Genomic DNA, 4,190 nt, shown 5'->3' with positions numbered 1-4,190 from the left:
GCACACACACACACACACACACACACACACACACACACACACACACACACACACACACACATAATATTTATATATGTTTCTTGAGCAGCAAATCAGCATATTAGAATGATTTCTGAAGGATCATGTGACACTGAAAACTGGAGTAATGATGCTGAAAATTCAGCTTTGCATCAAAGGAATAAATTATATTTTAAAAATATATTCAAATATAAAACGGTCATAATAAATTGTAATAATATTTCACAATATTACTGCATTTACTGAATTTTTTACTTTTACTTAACGAGCAGGTAAAAATATCTCAAAGCATAGTAAAACAAAACACATTTCTATTAAAGATAAAACCTAGGATAAGTTTTAATATCTTATGCAGTGTTATGAAGGATATTTAAATATTTCACTGAAAAACAAGTTTAAAAAAAGGACAAAAAAGTCATTTTCTGCAGTGAGGGTAAGCACTTTTAGTGGATAATTTTAAGTTCAGTTTTTAATTTTTTTATTCAAATTTCATAATTTAAATGGCACACAAAACTATTGTACATAGTGTATAAGTCACATGGACTACTTTAATTGTGCTTTTTCTTTTTTGGACCTCCTTTTTGTCCTTTTTTCAGAGCAAGAGCCCCATTCACTATATGGACAAAAAAAAAAGGTCCAGGACATCGCACCTGAAAGGAAGTCATACAGGTTTGGAAGAACACAAGGCCAAGTAAACGGATTAATTTTTAGGTGAAATGCAGAGGTGAAAGAAAATGTGTGAAGGTATCAAATCACTATGGGTTTTTCTGCCAGTTATCCTTGATGAGAGGAAATGAACCTAAAGTAGCTGTCCTGCTCATAGCGGCTGATTCACATTTGACATACTATCCGTTCTAAATAAGTATGAGATAAGGAGTGTCACAAATCATAATCTGTTTTTAAAAAAAGTATGCCAAAGGTGCTCGGATAATAAAATACTTCCATTGGATTTTAGAGGAATGTACCCTTGTATGTTTTTTTTTTTTGGACTGATATGACTCCCAAGATTATTATTTTCTCTTTATTATGTGAGTGCAGTTTTATGATGCTGTAGTCACTATTGTACACTGTGTCCTAACCAGGTGCAACACAATAAAACAAGTAATAAAAACTTGTAACATTTCTTCCATGTTCTGAGTTTTTTGTTACAACCAGTTGTGACTGTGACAAAAACAAGACAATCTTAGTTTAGACTTCTGTCATGATGATATATGTAGCCCCGTCCACAATGAAACATCACCCGATATGTTCTGATTTGCAGTGATTTTTATTTTGAGTGTGGACAGACTTGTTACTGCAAACTTGTTGAGTCACGGCTGGTTAGGACACAGAGCCGCAAATTAGGCTGCTAGTATGCAAATTAGTATTCAGCTGCTATGTGATGCCAATAGCAGTTAAAGGAGATGATGGTGTTACCGTCCGCTCTCTTGCTTTCACTGTCGTCACTGTCAGGTGAGTTTAGTTCCTCGTTCCCTGACATTCAGATAAGACACGGGTCACTAACTGAGTCTGCTCAGGGCAAACAAACAAAAGAAAACACAAGGGCTTTTCTAACATAAACAACCATTTGTCTGCTACACTAACCGTTTAACAGTACTACTGCTCTGCGGTCTTTCTGGAAACGTTTTGAATAAGTATCCTTAGTCGTATCCTTCTTTTCAAGTTTTAGTAAGACATGTCTGACAAGAACATAAATGCATATACACTACAGAATTCAGCATACTGCAGCACACAGCGATTTCAAACCACAATATATTACAGCACTAGTAAGTAGTATACACTAGTTAGTATGCTTGCTTGAGGACATCAGACACTACACATTACATGACACTCTATACACCACACAGCACACTATAAATTGTAGAGTACAGTATAACCTATAGAGCACACTACACAACATGGACCACTCTGTACACTACAAAACACATAAGAATAAGAATTTAAGTGTACTACTGTACAAGTATACTAGAAACACTTAAGAACAAAACCACCGTCTTTTCAACATGTAAACGTTTGGCTGTGATAGTGCTTGGTTACAACAAACACAAAGGTAAGCAAGGCAAAAGTGGTAAAGCAAGTATAGTACAGTTTATGGTAGTGATAGACCTATATATATTGGCCCATATTTAGCCATATTGAAATACTGATTATTAGCATAGTATGATAACTGTGTTCGATTACTCGACATATTCTATTCACAAATCTTTTTCTTTTCATTTTTTAAATTCATTTTGAGAAAATATTGTGTAAATTACAATTACACAGTATTTTTTAATTCATTTTGAGGAAATATATTTAAATTAATTTAATTTGGAAAATATAAAAGTTATTTAAATTCTGCAATTTCATTACTTTTCTTTGGACATTAAATAAATACATAATGTAATAATAAAAATGTGACCCTGGACCACAAAAGCAGTCTTAAGTCGCTGGGGTATATTTGTAGCAATAGCCAAAAAAACATTGTATGGGTCAAAATTATCGATTTTTCTTTTATGCCAAAAATCATTAGGATATTAAGTAAAGATCATGTTCCATGAAGATATTTTGCAAATTTCCTACCGTAAATATATCAAAACATCATTTTTGATTAGTCATATGCATTGCTAAGGACGTCATTTGGACAACTTTAAAGGCGATTTTCTCAATATTTAGATTTTTTTGCACGCTCAGATTCCATATTTTCAAATAGTTGTATCCCGGCCAAATATTGTCAGATCCTAACAAACCACACATCAATAGAAAGCTTAATTTCAATTTCGGAAAAATTTACATTTAAGACTGGTTTTGTGGTCCAGGGTAAAAAATAAACAATATTATTAAATATTTAAAATATTATTTGTAATTATTTATGTATTTTTTTTTAAATCTGCTATCAACCAGCCAGTATCTAAATATCATTATTGGCTTTGGCCATTATCAAAACCCATATTGGTCAACCACTAGTTTACATCACGCACATTTTTTATGACATTATACATTATATATATATACTGTATGACAGATATATTGTCAATAATAATAATGACAATATTATTAAAATAATTATCAAAACCCATATTGGTCAACCACTAGTTTATATCATGTATAAGGTAAACCAGTTCACCAAGTATCGGTCAGTACAGTTCTTTAGGTTTAGAAAAAAAGTTAGACACAAAAGGCACTGCATTTTGTTAGAAATATGAACATGATATCCAAATATCAGGATATAACTGTAAAATTAGTTTAAATGATCTAATAAAAAAAAAAATCAACAGATTTGTTGAAAACTTTGACACTCACCGGTGTGTGCTCGCTTACTGTTGTCCGTGTCACTGCTGGTCTCGGGGTCTTTGGCGTCAGACGCTGGTGTTTGAGCCCCATTTACCCCCCCTGGGTCTTTATTGCCCTCTTCCTCTCTGGGCTGTTGCTCTGTTGGCTCCTTGTTATCGACAGCAGCTTCTCGATCTGTCTTTGAATCCTTCTCTTGTCTTGTGTCTTCCGTGTTGATTTTGTCTTCTTTTTTAGAATTATCGCCTTTGCTGTCACCGCTTTGTGTGTCTGTATCGGTTTTATTATCTTTCTCCTCGTTCTCTTCTTGTTTGGCATTCTCTTCCAGATCTAACACACACAAATTCAGTTCCTCATTGCTGGCACTGTGAAAATGAGGTCACTTCAAGCATGCAAAATTTCTTGAAACAAGTGCTGTCAAAATTAGTGTGTTAAAGCATGCGATACATTTTTTCAGTTTAATGCGTTAAAAATATTTAATGCAATGAACACAGGGGTGGAGTTGGGTTGGCCACCCCAATCAAAACAGCTGCCTCTGTTTCTTTTTTCTTGACAAGAATTGCATTTATTTATATGCAGAACGTTTTTACGACCACATGTAACGGGAGACTTTTCAGACGTACGCTCCAAATTCACCTCAGCACCAGGCGCTAGTCAAACGAGCCCGGAAAAGATACAGGTGACGAGGAGCTTCAGTAGAACAACAGTGAACTGCGGTCAGATAATTAAAAAAATTATTGTATGATGTTTTGGATACACTAATTGTTCAGAAGTTGAGGGTTTGGTAAGAATTTGTATTGTTTCAGAAAGAAGTCTCTTATGCTTAGCAAGGTCGTATTTATTTGATCACAAATTTACATCAAAACAAGCTAAATTGATAAATATTATTACTATTTAAAATG

This window comes from Sinocyclocheilus grahami, unplaced genomic scaffold (assembly GCF_001515645.1).
Source record: "Sinocyclocheilus grahami isolate Dianchi unplaced genomic scaffold, SAMN03320097.WGS_v1.1 scaffold270.1, whole genome shotgun sequence".
NCBI classification, from domain to species: Eukaryota; Metazoa; Chordata; class Actinopteri; order Cypriniformes; family Cyprinidae; genus Sinocyclocheilus; species Sinocyclocheilus grahami.
Note: the sequence above shows the minus strand (reverse complement) of the source record.